The following is a 25,462-nucleotide window of genomic DNA, read 5'->3' on the forward strand; positions in this document are numbered from 1 at the left end:
ACAGGCTGACAGATGGGACAATACAACCTAAAATTAGCTAGATCGGATTACTTCAATTTGTAATAGATATAGCTGAATAATGACTGATATGGATAGCAATATATATAATTTGGAACTGGCTGATAGATTGATGAATACAATTGAAAACTAGTTAAACCTAATTGCTTTTTCTTGTAACAGATATTGCTGAATAATAATTGATATTGATAGTAATGTATATAATGTGGAGTTGATATGATAACTAACAATTGGATATGAGAAAACACCTTTAGATTATACATAAAGAGTATTAACTATAATAATTAGCACTATTAAAAAACTAAATAAAATTCATACAATCAAATGTTAATCAATACTGGGAAAATGTTATGATATATGATATAATTGAATATTATGGATGTTTAGCTAAAATAGGATATGAGGATTTGATGATAATAGAGGATTTTACAAATAAGTAAATGAACTGCCAGCATGTGTTATGGACTAATTCCTTAGCATAGCTAAGGATGAAGGATGTTTAAATAACCATAATAATTAAAACTGGAGGTATAATGATGTTGATATGGTAAATATTCGAGTTAAGATATCTGAATTAATATGAACTAACGGAAGAGAAGCACCAAAACATGTTGTAACCAGTTGATATACTTCTTTTTTTTTCATAATAGACACCTGTGTTTTGTTTTGTTTTCCTGATTGTCGTTTTTGTCTTTTTTTGTATTATCTACTATCCTTTATTTTAATTTTTAATTTCTATTTGTCCTTTTTTCTTTTTTCTTTTTTTGTCTTTTTTTTTATTTTTCTCCCTTCTCATCGGTGTGGGTAGGTATTGTTTAAGATTATTACTCCTACCAATATTTCTAAATAATAATTACAGTTAAATGAAAATGGATATATAATAATGCTTGAGTTAATATGAGTTATGTTGGTTGACTGTGGAGGAGATGTACCAAAACTTATCTGTAATTGATTGATATATTAAGAAAGATGCTGTACCCGTTTTAAACTAAAACTAAAAAACATTTAATTTAAAAAAAAAAAAAAAAGAACCACCAGGGTAAAAGGGCCAAGTGACATTTTGTTTTTAATCTGTTGGAACATTGGTAAGTTTCAGCATTTGGAGGAGAAGGAGGAATTGACACAAAGTTAAATAAGAAATGTAGTGATATTCAGAACATCAGCGAAAGAAGGGCTGATTGAGTCAGACAGTTTTCTTTAACTGTCTTTGCTATTCATGCCAGACAGTCATATACCTGATTGAAAATTCAGAAGCGGTACAAAAAAAAATTCTCCGAGAAGGGCAAGCAGCACTGCTTTTTCCTGGAAGCTTATTTGAAATTATTAAATGGTAGAGAGAGTTAAATCCAGTAGGCCCGATGTTACTGACTTTTATTTTATTGAGAAAATGCGTTCCTAGTGCAACAGTCCCACTTCCAAAGAAAAATACATTCCTTATTTGCTGTGATGATGTGAAGGAAAAACAAATACTGTTCCTAAATAATATGTCATCTTCAAAACTCTGGAACAGGGCGAGGGGAAAACAGGGGCAGCTCTAAGACTAAAACTGAGCTGGGGTAACCAATTGTTGGAAGTAAAATCTGGTCCAGTTCCAAGCCAGGAGAAAGACGCTGGAAAAAATTGGAAGCAGGCTGCAGGAAAGGAGGTCTCCATTTATTTGATAGGCCAAAACAACAGTGACAGCAACATGTTTCTGGGGTGGTGACAGCCTGCCATGGTGAGTAGAGTGGTTTTTATACCCTTTTGGACTTTTGAGATTGAGATGCCTAGTAGGGTTATTTGATTAGATTTATAATGTGCCTTTCTGCATTCTAATTGTCCCTATTTGATTTTCTGGGTGGTGCTCAGGATAAAGTTAGCCTTGGGGGAAGGTGGGGAATGTATTTTCTGACTTAATCCTGTCAATTCCGCCTGCCTCAGTCTTCTAACTGGGGATACTTGAGGCCATTCTGGCTGGGAGGCAGGGATTGCTTTACCTTCTGTGGATGGTTTTTCTTTGTCTTCCCTGGGGTCATGGAAATAAAGGGAGGTGGGGAGGTCTTACGATTCTTCCTACATTAGACACTCAAACCAGAAGTGAAATCCATAAAATATGTAGAAATTTCCCCCACGTTTTTGAAACCAAGGACATACACTATTCCTTCTCTCAATCCATTGCACTGTGAGGGCCATACCAAACTAAGGCCACTCTCCTGTGTCCCCACAAGGGCATAGAATGTCATAAAAGTGAGGCAGCCCCATTAGGACTGTAGTGTGAGTACCTCCCAATTGAGCACACCTCTTGAACCTCAGAATTCCCACTTCCTGCCCTTGCACCCATTCTCTCACCCTCCTGAGTCATTGATATAGTGTGGTTTTGGGATTCCCTCTGCACAGTAGCCAACTAGGGATTAAAGCAACGTTTTTCTAGCTGTCAAAGTAATCCATAGTGAGGGAAGAACAAGGAAGGGCTGGGCAGCAACCAGCTGGCAGTTTAGCAGCCCCCCCACCCATTGCTAAGTTGGAGGAACCAATGGTTGGTTTAAGGAGTGGATAGGAAGAATAATTACCAAGGACTGGGAAAGAAGCTTACTAATAAGGGATGCAAAACTTTCAGACATGTGGAAGGGACTCCATTATCTTTCTATAACTTCTTTCTGCAATTCTTCCATGGCAAAATCTTCTCCACTGCATGTTCAACTCCCTTCCCTTCTACAGGTGAATCCTTGACTTACAACAGTTTGTTTAATAACCATTCAAAATTACAACAGCACTGGAAAAAGTGACTTATGATCATTTTTCACACTTATGACTGTCATGGTATCCCCATGGTCCTGTGGTCAAAATTCAGACACTGGGCAACTGGCTCATATTTATGACGGATGCAGTATCCTGGGCTCAAGGGATCACCTTTTGCAACCTTCTGACCAGCAAAGTCAATGGGGAAGCCAGATTCACTCAACAATGGTGTTACTAACTTAACAAGCCCAGTGATTTTTTTAACTATGCCAAGAAAGGTCATAAAATGCAGTGAAACTCACTTAACAACTGCCTTACTTAGCAGCAGAAATTCTGGGCTCAACTGTGGTTGTAAGTCAAGAACTACCTGTACTAGAGCTTTTCCTGTCCCCTTGTTTAAAAACTGCAGCATTATTGCCATTGTTCTCTATTTTCTCTACTAAACTCAATATTTCCTCTGCTCTGCTCAGCTGCTGATCTAAGATCAATTGGGTTTATCTAACCTAATTTCTCCATTCTGTATTAGATGTCAAATATTGGAGCGGTGCTGTATATTTTGTAATTAATCTAACAGTGTTTTATTCAAGTCCTTGTTGTGCACTGTACAATTTTAATATTCTCTCCGCGTGTGAAGAGCATTCTCTCTGTAATACATCCCATGTATAGTTGAACATGGGCTGTGTCAGGGTGCAGATATGACTGGACATGGGTAATCGAACTGTTCGTCATCTGTTACTTATTGCTTCATTTCTCTCTCCTCTCTGCACTTGTTCTCAAGTTTTCTTCTCCTTCATTTATCCTTTTCAAGACTTATTTTTTCCACCCCATTGCCTCCACTGAATCTTCCTTTTAGCTGTCTCTCCTTTGGGTTTCTGTTTTGTTCTACACCTTGTTTCTCTCAGCAATCCTGAAATTACCACATAATAACCCTACTCTGGTCTGTAGCACATTTGTGAAAATTAAACCTACCATTTGCCATCTCTTTCTCTCCAGAGAGCTGGTCTGCAAGTATTTCCATTGTTGTGGCCTGCCAGAGCTGGCCTCAGAGTTGGACAGTAAAGAGGTTGGGAAGGAACATGGGCAAGTCCTGTGGAAGGCTGAGGAAGGCTCGGACGAGGGCTCTGTATCAGAGGCAGAGGGTGGATCAAGGCCGTCCGGCAGTTCTGAGCTGCTTTCGGAGCTAGACAGCAGTGAGGCAGAGGAGCAGCTGGAGCCTGTTCCCAGAGTTTCCAGAAGAAAAGAACAGCTCAGAAATCAGGGTTGACTTGGGAGTAAAGCCACAGATGGACAGTTAATGGTCCCTCCCATAGGAAATAAAAGAGGAGCGAAAGGGGAGGGGAGTTTTCAGGAGACAATTAGTTCATTCATTTTGGGAGTGTGGAGATCTGTCCATGAGTCTCAGAGACTCTGTGCCCAGTCTTTCCTTGCACAGCACTGCGTTTGGAAAATATTTACATGGCAGCTTTCCAAGCTAGATAATATCTATGGTCATAAATTCACTTTTGAAAGACTGTTTACCAGGCCTTTGCTGAATGTGAATGGGAGGAATTCATATTTGTTTAATAAAAGGGGTTTTGTCGGGACCAGGAATCTGCTTCTATGCATTGAAGGTTGTTGGAAAAGCTAATAAACACCATCATTCTGAGGGTCTATGGAGATTCTCAATCATCCAGGTCCTAAAGGTCCTTTTCCAAACTGCAACCAGAGATTCTTGTTCAATTTTCCTTAAAACATTTTGCTTTTCATCCAAGAAGCTTCTTCAATTCTGACTTGGACAGTTCAGTCACAACTGAAGCAGCTTCTCAGATGAGATGTGAAACATTTTCAAGGAAAAAAACCAAGAAAGTTCGGTTGGTTTTGGAAAAGCACCTTTGGGGCATCATTCTGAAAGTTAAAAAGATTTCTAGCCCTCTTTCCAGTGAAGGCCACTGCTCTGAAAGCTAGAAAGATTTGCAGCCTTCAAAATGATGACATCAGCTAGCTTCCTGGCCCTAGGAAGGCTAGCAAAGGCCACCCTACTGAAAGCTGGGAAGGCTGGCAAATGCAGTCATTCTTGTGATAGTTTGGACAGACCCTTCCCTAAGTCACAGTATTTGAAGAAGCAGTCTTTCAATAATCGCGAGAATAGCCCCCCCCCCCCACTCCATAAAAAAACAAAGGTAACCATGCATGGTGGGGCAGAGAAAGAGTCTGAACCTCTTTGCTGGAACAGGAAAAGGGCTTGAGCCTCCCAGGTGTGGTGGGGCAGGGATATGCTTTTCTACTGGCATTCCACCTTACAAGTAGCGTGATCGCTTAGCAGCCACAACTGGAATTACTGAGGTTGCAGTCATTGAACAAAACAGCCATGTGTTGTCCAGGGGTGGGTTCCAGTTCTGCTACTGCCGGTTCACTCAAGGACATGCTTTGTGCTGGCGCGCGCTTCCAGCAGGTGAGCATTTGGGACACGCTATGTGCTCATGTGCAGTAGTAAAAAAAATGCTTCTGTGCATGCACAGAAGCAAAAACAAGATGGCGGTGCCTGTGGCGCTGCTGATAGAACCGATTAGGGGACATGGCAGGGCAAGTTACTACCTACTCAGCCAAACTGGTCCGGACCGGTAGGAACCAACCTCTGGGGTTGTCTCACTTAATTATCATTTTGTTCTATTACTAGAATCGGTGGTCCCAATTGTGATGGTAAGTCTAGGAGGGAGAGGGAGAGGGAGAAGAGAGAGGGAGAGGAGAGGGAGAGGGAGAGAGAGAGAGGAGGGAGAGAGAGAGAGAGAGAGAGAGAGAGAGGAGAGAGAGAGAGAGAGAGAGAGAGAGAGAGAGAGAGAAAGAGAAATGAGAATGAATGTGTTCTGAGCAGGAACACCAGAGATGGTATTCTGCCAGTTTGCCACAGTTCAGGCGAACCCGTAGCAGCAGTGGGAGGCTCCACCACCCATCCAGACATCATCATGGACACTCTGTGAATGTGCAGAAACTTCTGTGCATGCATGCACACTCCCAGTTCCAAACCAGTAGCGAATATAAGAGAAAACCATTACTGAAAAACACGTGAAATTCATGCTACTAGAAGAAAAAGAATGGAGGGGTGTTGCTTTAGTCCTCTGTTTTCTGGCTATAACCCATTTGGGTTACTTCAAAGTTTAACATTGAGAAATCATACAGTACAGTGGCCAACATTTCTCATAATTGGCAGTGGAGGCTCAAGGTACTGGGAGTTGTAGTTCATCTACTTCAGCTAACGTACCAACTAAAATCAAAATATAGCAATAGCACTTAGACTTATATGCCACTCTATAGTGCTTTACAGCACTGTCTGGGCAGTACAATGTCAACATATTGTCCCTAATAATCTGGACCCTCATTTTACTGACCTCGGAAGGATGGAAAGCAGGAGCAATCTTGAACCAGTCAGGATCAAACTTTTGGCTGTGGGCAGACTTTACCTGCAATACTGCATTCTAACCACTGCATCACCACTCCTCCTAGTGTTTAGGCTTCCTAAATACTAAGGCCATTTTGATTTTGGCTTGACAGATCAAACCATATTGACCAATTAGCTGTTCTTCAGACATTCAAAATTATAACAAAAATAAGGGAAAGCTGTTACAACTATCTTAGCGTGGCAACAGCAATATGTTCTGTATGCCTACAACAAATGCTAATATACAGGAAGTAGTAACCGTTGGGATCCTATTTATATAACTGGAACTCTGATCTTTTGCTGAATTGTTTTTCTGTAGTTCCCATCCTTTCCCCAGCCTGTGGCTCTATTTCACTATGCATGATTTTGCATCCATTGTTTTGTTTTTCTCTTCCTATGTGCTGCCACTGCCCCCTTAGTAATCAGCAGCCATGCAAAGTGAGCCTAACGGGGCAATTAGTGCTTGACAGTAGTATAGATTTAAGCTTGTTAAAACAAGGTTTACTAAGAGTCCCTTAGGGGTAATCACCCTGATCTGGTTTAGCCAACCATTAAACACAATAAGATACATTGGTGTAACTTCATTGTTGAATATTAAGGAATGCAGAAAGCTAGAAACAGCTGGAGAAATGGGACAGACCTGAAGCACCTTTCAGGTAAGAATATTTTCAGCTTTCTAATCAGCAGCAATTATCTGCTGATTAGAATGTCTATCTATCTATCATCTATCAAACAACTATCTACCTATCATCTATATCTATCAGCTATCTATCAGCTATCAGCTATCTATTATCTATCTATCTATCTATCTATCTATCTATCTATCTATCTATCTATCTATCTATCAATTATCTATCTATTTATCTATCTATCATCTATCTATCCATCCATCTATCTATCACCTATCTATCATTTGATTTATATACTGCCCCTTTCACTGTCAAGCAGCTTCTCAGAGTTGAGCAAGTCTGGATATTTTTTTCATACTGACATTTATTTCATCTAGCCTCTTCCTCCGAGTCACTGTCTAAAGGCCAAATGCCATGAACTCTTCACTCTGCCTTTGCACTGCAAACTTGAGAGTATTGATATCTAATTGAACATAAAAGTTGCTGTAAGGACTCCTGATGTAAAGTAGAGTCTGCAAGATGAGGGTGGGTAGGGGTCTGTCTTTCTCCTGCCCAACTCCTAACAGCTTCCTTTGTTGCTATCAATTCTGGGGCATAACCTGGTGATGGTGTTTGCTTGGTTTTCTTTTAAATGTCTCCTTGTGTTACCCTTCAGTCTGCATCATTCCCTCAGTGATATTGGTAACATCAACACAAAGGTGAACTTGAATTGTAAAACTGGGTATTTGTGTGTCCCATCAGTCCTATGCAAGAGTATAAAAATTAAAAGGGATGCTCAGTATACAATAGCCAAGTTTTGGGGGAAATTGGATGAAGAATATTTGGACTTTTGAGATGCGAGACTATGGAACGTTGCATTCTTGGGGGGAAGAACACCTGTTACATATCAAATAATTTGGAATCATGCAAAATTCAGAAGAGGAGATTTGGTTCATTAATATAAATCAGAAATGGTGACAGAAATCCTATTTATGAATATGAGAAATATAGGTAGTCAACAGGTAGTCAACACAATTGAGTTCAATTTTTTTTTGTGGCTAAGTTAAGTGAATTTTGTCCGATATTATGACTTTTTGTGCCACACTTGATAAGTGAATCACTGCAGTTGTTAAGTTAGTAAAATGGTTGTTAAGTGAATCTGGCTTCCTCGTTGACTTTGCTTGGCAGAAGGTCACAAATATGAGCCAATTGCCAAGCATCCAAATTTTGATCATGTGACCACAGGGATGCTGCAATGGATGTAAGTATGAAAAATGGCCATTACCCAGTTTTTTTCAGTGCTGTTGTAACTTCAAATGGTCACTAAACAAACGGTTGGAATATGAGGACTACCTGTAATGCAAAATGTGAATTTAAAAATTACTGGGCTTACTTTTTATTGTAAAAATAGGAAATCCATCATGTTGAGCCAGGAGATAAAAATGGATTCATGCCTTTCAAAGGGCTAAAATAAACTTAAATCAGTAAACACCCTTGAAAAATGCATGCTGTAGTCCCAATAAAGGAGAATATCGGTAGCTCACGGTTGAACTGAATGCTCCTTGGGGCTTGCTTGTTCTCTTGCAGACGTTTCATTACCCAAATTACTAGGTAACATCATCAGTGCACCGATGCACTGCAAGAAGACAACCAAGCTCAGAGAACACCAAGAACCCCATATTCCATAGTCTAGGAGTGACACAAGAGGCCCGCTCTTTGTTCTCAATAGCCAAGCTTCTGGAGTTTGCAAGAAGAAAGTAAGAAAACCAACAAAGGAAATGGGGAAAAAACAGTCCAATCGCCACTTTTTTATTTTTCAAATGTCTTCACTCTTCACATGCTTCTTCTTTTTCTTCTGTTTCTGCTTCTGCTTCTGCTTTTTCTCCTCCTCCTCCCCTTCCTCCTCCTCCCCTTCTCCTCCTCTTCTTCTTCTGCTTCTGCTTCTCCTCCTCCTCCTCCTCCTCTTCCTCTTCCTCCTCCTCCTTCTCCTTCTCCTTCTCCTCCTCTTTCCTCTTCCTCTGCTGTTTCAGATGTTGGCTCTTGCTCTTCTGGCGGCCTTAAGCATTGTTAATTGGTGTTATTGAAGTTGTCTTTGATGTTCTCTCTCCATCTTCTTCTGGGTCTGCCTCATGTTCTTTGATCTTCTCTTTAGTATATGCCTTGAATGGTGTGGATTCCCATCTGCACCGGCTAAACTGCCCAAATATAGTATGAAAGCCTTGTAACTATCCTGTTACCTTCCAGAGCAAGGAGGGTCTGTTGATTCTCCAGCACATGACACCATCAATTATTCTTTTTGGAAAACACTTCTAGAGCTGTGCTGCGGCAGGTTATCCCTTCCCTACACCATTGATCTCTACATCCTGAGAAAGCCCTCCCCTAGCCAATATGATTGATCCACTGAGGATAGTTTAAAAACACATCCAGGATCCAGCTAGAAAAATGACACATCTCAAATCAAGCATTCATATAATTCTAATGCACAGTTTCCCCCTCATCTTAAATATTCCTATTATAGCTACCCATCTCTACTGCTGATGGAGTTTTCTGTACATAAAGTATATCCTTTATCATGGGCATAGGTTGTCATAGCAATGAGCCTGTAACACGTTCTTCAGTTCATTCAATGCTGCCTGAAACATTTCTGACTGGGCACAGTATGCATTAAGATTCCAGGTCTATGACAAAAGTTGACAGCAAAAATTTAAACTATATACCAATAGAGGAGTATGATTTGCATGCCTGCACATCAACCCAAGAAAGGGGCATTCAATAGATCAACTCTGAAATACCTTCTAATTTTCATTCCAAAATTGGGATGGGGCAACCTTCTTGAAGCCAAAGTGTTTGAAACTACTAATTGCAAAGAGAGAGCTTCAAGAGAAATAAAAAATATTCAATACAAGCTCTTTAGTGACCACATACGGTAATATCCAGTCCCAGCAGGACGCTGCCGGATCTCTGCGGGAAAATGACAAATGGGCGCTGTTTAATATTTTGCTTGAATAGGTTCCCTGTCCCTTTTCAAAAAGCTATTTGGGATGTGATCGTGAGGGGTGAGGAGCTGTTGTGAGAAGGCGTTTTATGAGATGATTTCCTTATTCAGGCAAATCTTCGGCTATGCAATTGTTTGTCCAATGGCCAACATGATTAATTGAATCCATTTCTCGGTATTCATTCATAAAGCCTTTTAAAACAGCCTTTCTGTTTTTCCTGCATGCCATCAAGACGCATGGACAGAAGTTCCCCAGAACACCCAGCAATAACCAAGTGGCATTTCCAAATTTACAAGTTCATAAAACTTAAAAGATGCCAGTTTCTTTTAACTCCCTCCCTCCTCTCTTCCAAATTTCAGGTGTTCTTGGCAGAAGCAATCAAGGAGGAAAGCCAAAAATAGGGATCGCTTGGGCTATTGTTTCAAAACAGCTTCCGAATCCGAGGGAAAATATAATTGAAATTAATTGAACAGCTGGGACCGAAAATGAAGTAGCACCAACAGAGGAGCTTAACAAATCTGTATGTGCAGACCACACAAATAGTCACAACAAATTTGGGGCGTGAAATATTTTCCACTTCTTAAGATCTGTTATTTGGACTCACATAAATAAAACAAAACTGCCAAAGTTGCTAGGAGCACCAGCTAAAAGTCTGGGGGAAAAACAAGAGGAAAAGATGCTTCAGGAAGTGGGTTTCCTTGTCACATTGCCTGATGCTTATTGAGTGGGAAAGCTGAGTTATTTATTTATGTATTTATGTATGTATGTATGTATTTATTTATTTATTTATTTATTTATTTATTTATTTATTTATTTATTTATTTATTTATTTATGTATGTGCAGGTAGTCCTTGACTTACAACAGTTCATTTAGTGACTGTTCAAAGTTACAACAACCACTGAAAAAAGTGACCCATGACCATTTTCACCCTTATGACTATTGCAGAATCTTCCTGGTCACAGGATCAAAATTCAGACACTTGGCAATTGATTCATACATATGACCCTTGCTGTGTCCTGGGGGCATGTGATCCCCTTTTGCGATCTTCCGACAATCAAAGTCAAAGGGAAAGTCAGGTTCACTTAATAACAGTGTTATAAGTTAGCGACTGCAGTGATTCATTTAACAACGTGGCAAGAAGCATGGTAAAATGGGCCAAAATTCACTTAGCAACTGTCTTGCTTACCCATAGAAATTTTGGGCTCAGTTGTGGTCGTAAGTCAAGGACTACCTGATGTCAGATCAAAATGCATTATAAATTATAATTTTCAAATTTTGTCCAAAGATTCCAACATTCTCTTCATACACTTGCTTCTTCTTTCCCTAAGAAAAAGTGGGGACGATATTATAGACAGCTATTTAACAAACTGCATCCCAGTTTGGTTTGGTGGCAGTAGTGCCTCAGATAGAAAGTCCATACAGAGAGTGGTAAGGACAGCCAAGATTATAGGAAGTTCACTTCCTATTATTCAGGATACTGCTTATAAGCGCTATTGCATTGTTAGAGACCCCACATACCCACTTCATGGTCTGCCTTTGTTACTCCCCTCTGGGAGGAAGTTTCAAAGTATTTCTAGCAGGGCTACCAGATTCTGTAACAGCTTTGTTCCCTATGGCATCCATTAGATAAACTTGCAAAATTCATTTTCTCACCATGTACATATATACATCCGGGCTAGACTGCATTGTTTCTCTCTGTGTGCGGGTATATTCATAAAGGATACCTTTTGAGACCTGAATGCAACGAAATTTCATTTTAATCTATGTTGATTAGGGTATATTTAAAATACAACCAATAAAGGTTTTATTCTATTCTATGCTCAAGGGACGCAGTGGCTCAGTGGCTAAGATGCTGAGCTTGTCAATCAGAAAGGTCAGCTGTTTGGCAGTTCGAATCCCTAGCGCCACGTAACGGAGTGAGTTCCCATTACTTGTCCCAGCTTCTGCCAACCTAGCAGTTCGAAAGCATGTAAAAATGCAAGTAGAAAAATAGGAACCACCTTTGGTGGGAAGGTAACAGCGTTCCGTGCGCCTTCAGCGTTTAGCCATGCCGACCATATGACCACGGAGACGTCTTCAGACAGTGCTGGCTCTTTGGCTTTTAAAAGGAGATGAGCACCGCCCCCTAGAGTAGGGAACGACTAGCACTTATGTGCGAGGGGAACATTTACCTTATTCTATGCTTCTGAAAAATGGAAAAATTATATGACTTGAAAGGAATACCCAAAGAATCAGACAAAAAAAAAAATGGAGGAACTAACTTGTGGTTCAGTCACTAGCCTTTATTTCTCTTTTTTTGCACACTCTTTTCTTTCTCTACTTTCTATTTCCTTCTCTTAGGATGTCACCTTCAATCATCTTATTTCTGTGAGGGTCTGCTCGACACCTTCTTTTTTTCAAGAGACCCTCCCATCTATTCTTCCATATTACCTATACACTCCGACAGGGTTGTGTCTTTGTTTGAAATGTGGATTATAAAAGGAAAGAAATGGGAGGAAGGAGGGAGAGAGAGAACGTCTGTTCAGTCACGCTGCCTTGGTTGTTCCCAGACATCATTTTGAGCTACCGGATCTTCAGAGCTTCAGATGGTTTAATATGGAATTCTCAGCAACCTGTGAAAAATGTTCAGGTATGCTCAGTGCCTTGTATGCAGGTGTTCAGTCTACCTTTAGTGAAGTGGAAAGATGCCATTTGCTGCTGCATAATTTGACAGATTCTTTTAGATTGCGAGATACTGCTTACAAACAGAGATGGCAAAGAGACGGGTTTAATTTCCCCTATGCTTCTGTATCACAGAGTGGCTTCTACATTACCACATTCTCTACTAGCAGAGGATAAAATCCAATCTCTCTAATATAATGAGAAACAGGCTGGTTTTTTTTTACACAACTCAGTATACTTGGATTTAGTTTGTATCTACATCTCTTTTGCCCAAAAGTTAGGTGTGATGAAGCGACAAGTTCCTATTCCAATTTGGTGATCTTTCTATTTTGTAGCATCTGTAATGGGGCAACAAACAAGCTAAATCTATATCACCAAGCAAGAGGTGGGACACTGTGGCTCAGTGGCTAAGATGCTGAGCTTGTCCATCAGAAAGGTCGGCAGTTCGATGGTTCGAATTCCTAGTGCCACGTAACGGAGTAACCGCTTCTGCCAACCTAGCAGTTCGAATGCATGTAAAAATGCAAGTAGAAAATAGAGACCACCTTTGGTGGGAAGGTAACAGCGTTCCATGTGTCTTTGGCATTTAGTCATGCCGACCACATGACTACATCTTCATACAGTGCTGGCTCTTTGGCTTTGAAACGGAGATGAACACTGCCCCTAGAGTCTGGAATGACTAGCACATATGTGTGAGGGGAACCTTTACCTTTAAGCAAGAGGTACATGAAGCCATCTTACATTAAATCAGACCGTTATTCCACCTAGTTCACTTTTTGTTAGATTGGCAACAACTCTCAATAGGGAGATGGTAGGGACTGAAACGCCAGGCATGCAAAGCATGTAGTTAATCTATAAGGGTCAAGCAAATTAATATCCAAAAACAGAACTGGCATAGAGGAGAGAAAAACTACAACTAGGGATTGCCATAAGGCATGGTTAAAAACAAGTCAATATGGCAGCCACAACTATTGAATTGATGTTCTACAGGAGAGCAAAGGGAAATCATCAAAGCCATTAAAAAGCAAAAGTTAGAATATTTTGGACATGTGATGTGATACCCAGAAAAATATGGCATACTTCACTTAATCCAACAAGGAAAGATTGAAGGCAAATAAGGTCCAGGCAGAAGAAGAACATCATGGCTTCAAAATCTAAGGGATTGTTTTGGAGAAATTCAGCAGCACTTTTTTCGAGCGGCTGTTGATAAAAATAGGAGCTCCAACATGATTGCCAATGTCGGGTGATGGATATGGAAGAGGAGGAGGAGGGGGGGAGGTAGTCCTTAACTTACGACCACAATTGAGCCCAAAATTTCTGTGCTAAGTGATACAGTTGTTAAGTGATGTTTTCCCCATTTTACAATCTTTCTTGCCACAAAAGCTGTTGCCAGCTTTAAGTGAATCACTGCAACTGTTAATTTAGTAACACAGTTATTAAGTGAACATGGCTTCCCCATTGACTTTGCTTGTCAGAAGGTTGCAAAGGTGATCACACGATCCCAGGACACTGCAACCGTCATAAATATGAGTCAGTTGCCAGGCATCTGAATTTTGATCATGTGAACATGGTGGATACTGTAGCGGTTATGTGAAAAATGGTTATAAGTCACTTTTTTGAGTGCTGTTATAACTTAGAATGATCACTAAATGAACTTTTGTAAAATATTACACCTGTAATATTTTTTTACACATGTTGCACCTAAAAAACAATAAAGTTTAAATCACACCATCACAAGCACTCTATGAACTTTTATGACTACAACTGTAGCCAATAATCACAAAATGGGAGGGGTCATCCTTCCCTCTCTAAAACTGGCAGCGACCAATGAGCTTATCAAGTTACGAAGCATCTACACTCTGCCCTGAGCAAGTGTAACGTTGCTAATGCCATCACTTTCCATTCTATTTTGGCAACACTATTTCCCAACTTAATGTCCTTCTGAAGGGTTGGGATTACAAACCCCCAGTCAACATGAGCATTCTGGGAGATGTAGTTCAGAGGTGGTATTCAGCCAGATCGGACCAGTTCAGATGAACCAATAGCTCTGACAATGAACTGCCCCCCCCACCCCATCCTATCCTGTCCTTTGTTTCCTGCTTTCTAGCTCATCTCAAGTGCGTGGCACAGCTGATTTCCCTCCCCCATTGCTGTTCTCTTTACCGTTGCTGACTTGGAAGATAAGCAGTTGAGCTTCTAAATGCTCCATTTTCAACACTGTGTGCAAGTGCTTTAAGTGCGTGTGCATGCGCAAAGCACACACTCACCAAAACAGTTGCAACCCACCACTGATGTAGTTCCAAAGAAACAGGTGGGGAAGACAACTTTAATAAGATGTTTTTCCTGTTCATATAAACTGTACACATGTAAACATTTGGAACTTTTTTCACAGTGAATGCTACTTATCTGAAGCATCAAGTCAATCTTCTTTTCGGTAAATAGAAAGGTACTACAATTTATCTTTCATCGTTCCTATCACCCATCTCCTCCCACTTATGATTATATGACTGTAACTTTGTTGCTTGTATCATTGTGATTAATATTGATTGTTTCCTAATATGATTTGCTTGCTTATTTCTACCCTATGACCAGTGGTGGGTTTCAAAATTTTTTAGAACCTCTTCAGTAGGTGTGGCCTGCTCTGTGGGAGTGGCTTGCTGGCCATGTGACCAGGTGGGAGTGACTTGGCAGTTATGTGACTGGGTGGGTGTGGCCAACTTGTAAAATGTGGTGAAACTCACTTAACAACGCTCTTGCTTAGCAACCAAAATGTTGGCTCAGAAACTCTGGCATTTGAACACGCAAGTCTTAAAGCTATCAAGTTACAAGACCCTTTCACCCCTAACCCTTTAGAATAAAACCCAGCGGTGTTCAAACTTGATAGCTTTAAGACTTTAAGGTTTAGATAGACTCTTAAAGGCAGGCAGGGCGATTTGTGAGCCAGCCAATTAGTCAGCGGCGGGCGGGACAAGCGTGGTGGGGAGGGAGCTGGAACTGGTTATAACCGGCACAGTAGATTTGTGGAACCTCTTCTATAGAAGAGGTTAGAACTGGCAGGAACCCACCCCTGCCTATGACTATCATTAAGTGTTGTACCTTATGATTCTTGACGAATGTATCTTTCTTTTATGTACAATGAGAGCATAAGCACCAAAGACAAATTCCTTGTGTGTCCAATCACACTTGGCCAATAAAGAATTATATTCTGTTCTATTCTAAAGTGGTACCTATTTATCTACTCTCATCTGGATGCTTTAGAACTGCTAGATGGGCAGCAGCTGGGGCAAGGAACAGGAGCTCACCCCATTGCTCAGTGCTCAAGTCTCGAACCCAGACTGTCAGCTTTTTGGCTGACAAGTTCAGGATCCTTAAACTATTGAGCCATTGCACCCCACATTTCTTAGGAGAGGACCTGAAACCGTAATCACTCTCTTTAGAAAGTGGAAAACTTTGCCAAGAAAATGGCAGGGACTTCTCCAGAATTTTCAAGACTTGGACGCAATTGAATAAAGTGTGTGTGTGTGTGTGTGTGTGTGGTGTGTGTGTGTGTATACATATGCAGTAAGGGCATCACCATCCGCTTGCCTCATTACTGTGGCAGGAATGGGACTCAGCAACTGGGGGTAGCACATTTTCTCTGGAATCCCTTTCTGGTCAGCTCAAGGAGTATTAGATAGCACAGCAGTCCCCAACTTTTGTGGCTCCCTGGACTGGCAGTGGTGGCGGCAGCGGCAGAGGGGGGGAGAAGGGAAGGTTTCACATGCCCAAGAAGCTGCTTCCACAAATGGAGCTTCATGCACTCGTCCGCCGCTTGCGGCCCAGTTGCCAGTAGACCACAGACTGGATCCAGGCTGTGGACCTGGGGTTGGGAATCCCTGAGATAGCATATTAAATGCATCCATGTGGCTGGGTCACTAAGTGTTTTTTAATTTATGCCAGGGGGAAACTTGTTAGTTGATGTGGTGCTGATTCGGATGAACATACTTTTAAAAGTGGAAATCCATATACAGTATGCACATGTCTATTTTTAATTAAAATCCATCTACATATTTATCCTTTCTATTTTTAAAAAGAAATCCTATTTTTAAAAGGGGAGTCGAGACTTTCTTTTCCTAGTAGCCCATTGAAAGTCATCTAGTCCCCTTTTTAAAACACCCCCTAGCCTAGTACAATTTTCCTTAATGCAATTCTTCATCACCTTCCCCAATCCTGAACTCAGATATAGTAGATACTGAAGAAACAGAGGCAATACAGGGACATTGCAAAACAAAAAGAGAGAATGCCAGCAAAATCTGGAAAACCCAGAGGTTACCGGCAGCGCATTTATTTTTATCTTATTTCATTTACTTAATAAGGCATGACGAGATGTAATGGGCTGTGAGAATAGCCTTGGGAGGCAGGAGAAAAAGCTGCAGCATAGACAATGGTCTGAGGAAAAAAAATCTGAATCCAAAGGAAGGATGCAGATGGGGGAAATAAGTGTATCAGAAAAGACCCACCTAGTTCTCTGGAAAGTAAAGGGAGGGGAGGGGAACATTGGTTTCAGACCTGCCAGATTTTGGCGCTATAACTTTACAATCAATGTAGTGTTGGTACCCATGGTCTGTTTGTTTATTTGTTTGCTTCATTGTTTGCTTTTTTTTTTCTTTTGATGACCCTGTAATCCCTTGCATCAAGGTGGCGTCAGGGTAATTGAATGGAGTCAAGTGTTTACCTCGCCGGATGCCTTCCTGACACCTATGCAATGTTTGTGGCAGATATTTTTTCATTGTGACCTGAAAGAGAAATATCTGCCACTACCTAACCTCCGGATTGTGAGGTGACAACTCACCTCTAGGCCACCACATTTATTATTTTTATAGATAACCCCAAGGTGGCGAACATATCTAATATTCCTTTTGTCCTCCTATTTCCCCCTTTTCCTGACCACAACCCTATGAGATATGCTGGGCTGAAGAGAGAGAGAGAGAGAGAGAGTGACTGGTTCAAAATTACCCAGCTAGCTATCATTCCTAAGGTGGTACTAGAACTCACAGTCTCCCAGTTTTCTAGCCTGGTGCTTTAACTGCTAGACCAGGGGTGTCAATCAGGTAGCTTGCGGGCCAGATGCGTCCTTGCCAGACCACACCCACCCCAGCTCCAAGAAGGGAAAAAAATGTCACGATACATCACATGACAGCAACACGACAGGGCAAGTTTGACACATGTATATTAGACCAAACTTCTTTGCTTTCCTATCTAGATCACCTAAAAGGGCTGAAGCAAGAACTGGGCACATGAAAAGCTTGCGACATTCTCTATCAAATTCCAGAAATTTCCCCCGGGAGAAGGAGAATTTCTCGAATGCTTTTTCTAGGGAAGCACTTCCCCTAGCGCTTGCACCAAGATGAGAGGAAGTCCCATTTGATGCCTTTCTTTGACATTTCACTGAGAAAGGGATGTAACTGCTGGAAGAATAAATTTCCAAAAAAAACCAGACGTTGACCATATCCCCTTGAACTCTCCACAATGAAAGAATTTCATTGAAATTCGCTAGAGCAACTTGTCTTTCATCGAATTGAATAAAACCTAAAGAAAGCATGCAGGAGCTGGTATTTGGCAGCTACTATGCAAAACTTCCCAATGACAACTGAGCAGGCTCATTAGCAAGAGAATGTTCATAAGCAGCTCGGGGAAAAATGGGGAGGATGAGAATTAGAATGGCCATTGGATGGGAATCTCACCACAGCAGATGGGAATACAGATAACTCCTCGGCTGACCACAGTTCATTTAGTGGCTGTTGAAAGTTAAAACGACACTGAAAAAGTGACTTATGATAATTTCTCACACAATTGCATCCCCATGGTCACATGATCAAAATTCAGATTCTTGGCCACTCATATTTATGACAAAACCTGACAAGCAAAGTCAATGGGGAAGACGGATTCACTTAACAACAGTATCACTAACTTAACAGCTGCAGTGATTCACTTAACAAGTTTGTCAAGAAAGGCTGTAAAAAGGGGGATAAGTTCATTTAAATATGGCTCACTTAGCAACATAAATTTTGGGCTCAATTGTGCTCATAAGTCAAGGACTACTTGTATAATGCAACTTTCTGTTAGAGAGTTGATGCCCTTCAGAGGTGGTATTCTACCAGTTTGGACCAAACTGGTAGCAGAAATCGCGGGTGGCCCCACCCACTCACCCCAGCTCTACAGTATCCCATTTAGGCCCTTTATCCGCCAAAAGCACATGCACGGAATGCAGTGTGCTCACATTTGCGAACCGGTAAGGAAGGGAAGTCAATACCACCCCTGGGTCCCTCGCTTTAAATTTTCAATCTTTTCCATCTGCAATTTAATATATATATGCTGTTTAAAGTTCAGATTCCACTGCTGACAAAACATTTTTGAGAAAAGTAATGATTCGTGTTTAGAAAATAAAAGACCATCCATTTTGCTGAAAACAGGAGGTGTGAAATTAAATTTCAAACTGTGGTAAGAGTGTGAATCTGGGAGGGAGGAAAACTTAGGTAAAGCAGGAAATGAAGCATTTAACCACAGATGGATGCTCGAATTAGTTAAGAAACAGATAATTACAAATTCAAATACTTGGGATGTCCTTGTTGTTAATAGGCTAGTATTGTAATTTAAAGTAAATGAGTAGCTAGGAGAGATAGGTGAACTACTTGAGCAGAAGATGCATTTTTGAGAGGCCTAATACCAAAATCTTGAACAGAAGGACAGGTTAAGGACAGAACAGTGAATAAAGTAATTTTAAAAACCCTCCAAATAAAATGGACTGGTCTTTCCCAATGAAACTAGCTACGCTGAAGCACCTGAAGGGCTAAATAAAATATGGTTTGATATACTGCTGCAGTTCTATAGATGGTGGGAATAAATAGAATATTGAATAAACACTATCAGATGTCACATTAGGAGACAAGCCAGAGGACTATTAAAAGTGAAGAGGGGGGAAAGCTGATGGTGTTACTCAAAATAAAGTAAGGAAGGAAAGCAAAGAAAATAATTCAGCAAGAATATAAGAGTCAGAATAGAGGTGGGTTCCTAACGGTTCACACCAGTTCAGGTAGTGGTAATTGGACCTGGATCGATGAACTGGTAGGACAGCAGGCTGGCCACACCCCCAAACTGGACCCCCAGTCACCACTTGCTCACCCACCCACTGCTTGCTGCCTGCCCATCTGCCCACTGTTTGTTCCCCTCAGCTGCTGCTCAACCCACCTGCCCACCACTCATCCGCTTGCTCGACGCTTGCCCTGCCCATCTGAGCTCTATATTTGCCATGCGGCCCAGCCCCCAGCTATGCACCTTACCAGTCACTTCCATGTCTCACCCACTCTGTTCAGCTCACCAAAGGTAAGTAAGAATGCCATCTGCTTGCCCTGGATCGGGAGTCGGGGCCCCAGGGATGCGCCATTCCCTGAGGCCCCAGAGCCACCACCCTCTCACCACCCGCCTTCGGCCTGGTTGGGGACATGCAGCATTTCATGGCTCTGGCCTTGCTCTCTTGCCAGTACCCTCTCACGGGTCACCTCAGCCAGGACAGGGAATGCGCCATTCCCAGGCTCTGGCCTTGTCTGGAGCTGCCGCCCTCTCTCTGCTCCGTCCTCCCTACAGCCCCAAACCCTAGTCCTGCTTCTGAGCCACCGACTCTTTCTTTGGGCCCGGCTACTTACCTTCCACAGTGGCTAGTCCAGACTCTGTTGGATGGCAAGCTGAGCGGAGCTGGGAAGAAGCTCGCAGCTTGGTGAGAAGAAAGCTGCACATACGTGAAGATGGTGGCAGCAACCTGAAGGACCTTTTCAGTGCTCTGCAGCCAGCAGCTCATTGGAATAGAATCCTCTCAGCTGCCTCTTTGAGTGCTGGAGGACCGGAGGCTTCTTTTCCACCTAGTCTCTGGCTACAGGGCGCCAAAAGTCAGCAGGCTGGTGAGAAGAAAGATGCACATGCATGAAGATGGCCAGCAGTGACCTTTCTCGCTTCTGATGGGCCTTCCCCACAGTTGTAGCTGGAGCACCCTTCTCCTGCTGGTACACTGAGCCGGGCAGCCAGGCTGGCTGGCTCCCCCCCCCCAAAGAAAGTGTCAAAAAGTCCCCCCAAATTTTGCCACCGGTTTGTGAGCCTGGCTTGGGGGGGGGGCATGTGACTGCGTGTGTGTGAGTGATGTCAATGTGGCCACACCCACTCAGTCACATGCCCCCCCACTAGTCACACCCACTGATGAACCGGTGGCACAAATTTTTGAAACTCACCACTGCATCAGACCTCAATGTATCATAATGGCACCAATGGTTTTCTCTATTGTCAGAACTCTAATGTAAGACCACAACCATGCTAGTATCGCTTCATTCATAGGCTGAAGCTTCCTGGCATCACTCATTCTTCAGAAGTACAGTGCTCATGGCTCTTCAACAACTCTAATATGCCTTTCTCATTGATCCACTGCAATTACAAACCATGCTTTATTGGCTAAACCAGTTCTTATTCACAGGATTTGAAAATTATTTGCAAAAGATGTAGTCCTTTTTTTTTTAAAGAAAGTATACCCAGGGTGTCAGCCCTTCTTCATTCAAAAATCAGGAAAGAAACCACAGGACTCCATTGGTAGAAATCAAGTGTACTTTTACTACTTATAAATGAATAGAAGCGAAGCTAAGCTAAGTCTAGTTATTTAGGCGCGAAATGGAATAATATATTGTATAATTCATTCCCCCTCCCCTTGGCATCCCGTGACACAGTCCAATCGTAATTCTCCAAATGTTAGTGTGAGATAACTTCGAAAGACATCACCAGGATGGCATGCTGGTCAGTTGGCCTTGGCGGGAAACACTCCTCCTCCACATGCGCAGTAAGGTGGACACTTCAAAATCTAGAATCTTCCTCCAGCACAACAATGAGTCCCCTCCCCAAATACCATGCCCCCCGCTCCCCATTTCAATGGCAGCTGAAGCAGTAGCAAAGCGGAGGCTGACACAGGGGAAATAACATGCCAAAAAAAAAACTTTAATTAAGTGCTTAACAAGGTGCAAATAATGCTTATCAAGGAAGTGTATTAAGAACAGTGTACAGGCATATAGGTAGTCCTCAACTTACAAGCCTTCATATAGTGACCATTCAGTTACAACAGCCCTGAAAAAAGTGGCTTATGACAGTTTTTTCACACAACTGTTGTAGCACCCCTTTGGTCACAGGATCACAATTGACAAATAGGTCTATATTTATGATGGTTTCAATGTCCTGGGGTCATGTGATCACCTGTTGCAAACAATCTGAATGAACAAAGTCAATGGGGAAGCCAGGTTCCCTCACAACCCTGTTACTAAATTAACCAATGCAGGGATTTGCTTAATAGCTATGGCAAGAAAGGTCCTAAAAACGTGGCAAATTCACTAATGAACATCTCATTCAGCAACAGAAATTTTAGGCTCAATTGTGGTCCTAAGTCAGTGGTGGGATTCAGCCAGTTCGCAACCTATTCGAGAGAACCAGTTGTAACTTTCTAAGCAGTTCGGAGAACCGGTGTTGGAAGAAAATCTCATTTTGTTTTTTTCCCACTTTACAGGGATATCCTGTAAGGAAGACAGGAAGGAAATATTCTACTGTTGTTTCTAGCCTAATCTTTATTGCTCTGTTTACAGAAACTGCCTCTCTGGTTAAGCCCTATTACATTGTAACAGCCTAAGGCGAAGCCCCACTCGACCTAAGTAACATTGGTTGGCCACACCCTCCCAGTCACATGACCACCAAGCCACACCTACCCACCTACCCTCTCTTAAGGCAGAGCAACCAGCGTTTAAATTATTTGAATCCCACCACTGCCCTAAGTCACAACTCTACCTGTACCTCATTTGATTGCACTTCATTTTGTGGCGCTTTGCAGATAACTAGCATTTTTTTTATAACACTCTCCGCCAGTAAAATATTTATGACTTGCTGAAGGCTTAGATGATTAGCATTTTTAAGCAATAAAGTATTTTTAATTAAGGTATGTACATTCAGGGTTGTTTTTTTAGATTTAATACTTTTGCACACTTAATAGACATCAATACAGTGTAAACATCACTTTTATATGCGCTGGGAAACCAAGAAATATGACTGGCTTTATTTCAATATTCACTTTATTGTGGTGGCCCTGTAACCAAACCAGCAATATCTCTGAGGTAGCCTGTATATTAAGGTATATACACATGAGATGTAGTATTTTTAAATGATTGACAAATGAAGTACAATAGAATATTCAGAGAAATATGTGGCCCTGACATAGACCATGTTTAGAAATCAACTTGATATATCCCACAGTGGAGACTGGTGATAGATGTGAGCTGCTGCTGTACTCCATAAAGAAGCAGGATTTCTCCATCTCATGTTGAGAAATTGAACTTTCTACTCTCAAGAACCTTCTTTCTGTCTACGGTTCGGCTCCTAAACAAAGCAATTAATAAATTCCTCAAAGGCGAGAGTGGCCTCCTTGTATTAGCTCCACATTTGCGTACAATGAAAAACAACAAAAGACATTCTGATTGTTTGCTCCCAGTTGCAAAGTAGGGTTAAATCCAGACAAATGAATGCAGGAGCAACTACTAAATGACAGATGTCATTCACCTGAGAATTTTACCCATGGATTCAGCGGTCAAAGGACTGGGTTTTCATAATTACTTTTAATTGAACATTAATGAGTAATTAACCTGCCACCGTATGGCAGTTCTTTCGGTAATTATTGGGTCTGATGGGCTTTGCTAGCTGGAACAGGAGATATTTAAGATTCTGAGGGCCTTCCATATATCTTACACCTACAAGCCGCAGCAGGGGTGGGTTCTGGCAGGCACTGCTGCACTTGCTCGTGTGCACACTGTGGCGCCCTGCCCTTAATGCACATAGTGTGCGCAGCGCAGTGCAATTAAATTGTTCTGTGCATGCACAGAACTGAAAAACAAGATGGTGGTTCCATGACGCTGCCAGAGAACAGGTTCAGGGGTGTGGCAGGCCTTGCATTGCTGCTGGTTCCAGCGACCCCACCACTGAGCCCAGGATCATTTTACTATATCCATCAAAATCTGTGTTTTTTAATTCACTTCTTTCCCAATCCTGTAATCAATGGCGAAATTTCTCATCTCAAGAAGAAGAAATTCTTATCCATTGTTTAATATAATGAGCATTGTTGCATTTTTTCCTAGTCTTCCTGGCTTGATGTTTAAATGATTTAGAATGTGTTGTAAGCTGTTCTAAATGGAAAGGGGGAGATAAAGTCAAAGTAGAAAGCAAATAACAAATGGTTTTTATGGACATTCTAAGTAAGTTCTGGATTCTGTCAGATTTCAGTTTTTAAGAGCTGTTCTCTTCCATCTTGGACTAAATATTATCTAAGAAACAGTGATTCAGCCACAGTTTACTGGATAAAACCGATGCAGTATTTCAAGGAAAAACAATTTTCATCATATGTCTCCCCACAGGTTGGCTTCATTGAATCATTATCAGCTTGCTGCAAATGACAATAACTCCAATCTAACATCCCTCCAAATAGAACAGGTCTCTTTTTAAATTTTTGAGTTTGTTTTTCAGATAAAGTTTTGCAAGACAGAAGAAAAGGTGGGGGCAGGATTAAAATTGCATGAAATGGCTCCCTATAACTACAAGCCTGTTTCACTGGGTCACTTTCAGTAAATATTTCTCTTCCCCAGGAAGCTGCCATTTTTAATTTTCCAGAAATCAATAGTACTTCAAAAGAAGCTGATGGGGAACAGAATATTAGCTCTTATTTCTGTCGTACTGCAATTCTCCACTTCCTAAAATATTTTTTCCTCTTTGCCACCCCAACCCACATCGGAACAGAAATGGGAAATTATTCCTTTGCTAGCTCACTATAGCCTAAAAAGTAACCTATTTTAGGATAGTACTATAGCCCTGCATGGTTTTTAAAGACTGGCTTGTACTAGAATCTTTATGTCATTTATGTTAATAGAAAAAGGATTCTAGAGAAATGAACAATATCATTTGTTGTTTAATCTACTTGAGAGAGGAATAGAATAGAATTCTTTATTGGCCAAGTGTGATTGGACACACAAGGGATCTGTCTTTGGTGAATATAGTGTACATAAAAAGACATGAAATCATAAGGTACAACACTTAATGATAGTCATAGGGTTTGAAAAACATTTTAGGAAATAGGCACTGCAAGTTGTACACAGCCAGTTTAGCCATTAATCATTGCAACAAGAAAGAATCGTCAAAATTTGCTATTGCATTGTTGGCAGTGGGTAACTAGATATTGGTAATTGTCTGATTTTCACTATTCTTTTCATTGAAACAATATTCTTTCAAGTATCTGGAACATAAATTCAGGTTTTGCTAGGTCACCCCCTTTCATCTTTCAGGCTGGGTCATTTGCCCAAAAAATTCATTTTTCCACCATACGTCATCAAGAGCATCTACATAGCAACATCTTATGTAGCTTAATTTTTTTAAAAAACACATGGCAGTACCAGCCCTGTTAGAGAAGTCAGCTACATCAAGCAGCTGCTTAGTGGTTCATGAAAAAGCAGTTAGTTGTTAATTTATGTATTTGTTTGGTGTTCCAATGGGCACAATCTCAACATTGAAAGGTCTTGTATAATGAGTTTTTTGGACTTTACAAAATATCCCATCAAGCTCAGATTAATGTCCTCTACCACATGGCCACATTTCTGAGGTAAAAATCACACAAGAGTGATAATCTGTATTAATAATGGATGCCTATCACCAAGTGCTCATAAAGTACAAGAAAAATGCTGATTGCTACCACTTTAGAAAGCCCTAGTAACTACACATGCAGTAAGTACTACTGCATCCAGTTCTGCTGACCACTATATAAAAAAGATGCTGAGACTCTGGAAAGAGTGCAGAGAAGAGCAACAAAAATAAATAGGGAGTTGGAGGTTAAAACATACGAAGAACGGTTACAGGAATTAGGTATGTCTAATCTAATGAAAAGAAGCACTAGGAGTGACATGATAGCACTATTTCAATATTTAAGGGGCTCCTGCAAAGGCGAAGGGGTCAAACT

Source organism: Thamnophis elegans, chromosome 3 (assembly GCF_009769535.1).
Source record: "Thamnophis elegans isolate rThaEle1 chromosome 3, rThaEle1.pri, whole genome shotgun sequence".
NCBI lineage: Eukaryota > Metazoa > Chordata > Lepidosauria > Squamata > Colubridae > Thamnophis > Thamnophis elegans.